Here is a 560-nt window from a genome sequence, read left to right on the forward strand (position 1 = left end):
CTTGAGTGCACATCTAGAATATTTTGTCTTCATTTTCAAAACAAATTGTGTTTTGTGCCGTTACCTCTCACTCTTCTTTCAAGAAGTCATAGATACAATCTGGTCCATCTAAATTTAAGAAAACACACTGAACAGAATGATTTTTCAAAAAAGTATTAATTTCTGTCCTACAGTTAAACATACATCTCCACTGAATTTGTACCCAGTATTCTGGTGTACATCATGTAAAGAAGAATCTACTTGTAGGGTAACCATTGAATCCATGCCTTATTACAAAGATGAAGTTTGAGAACATGAGTTTTCAGTTATTGTACAAGCTTTTGAAGTTGTGCTGTAGATAATTCTGAATTCAGATATGCTGTTAAACTCTCCTCCTGACAGCGCTGCTTAATACTTTTATTTTCATTTCAATGACACTCTCATCCTGWGTGCTAATCATAATTTTTGGTGTTTTGTTTTTTTTCTTTTCCCGCTCCAAAATTACAAATCAGTGAAGCAATGACTTCCCTCGAGACTCCACAGGGGCTAAATTAGGTGCTCAGTATATTTTATATAGGAAT

This window comes from Malurus melanocephalus, unplaced genomic scaffold (genome assembly GCF_030028575.1).
Source record: "Malurus melanocephalus ecotype Western Australia unplaced genomic scaffold, MMel_1.1 scaffold_172, whole genome shotgun sequence".
NCBI lineage: Eukaryota > Metazoa > Chordata > Aves > Passeriformes > Maluridae > Malurus > Malurus melanocephalus.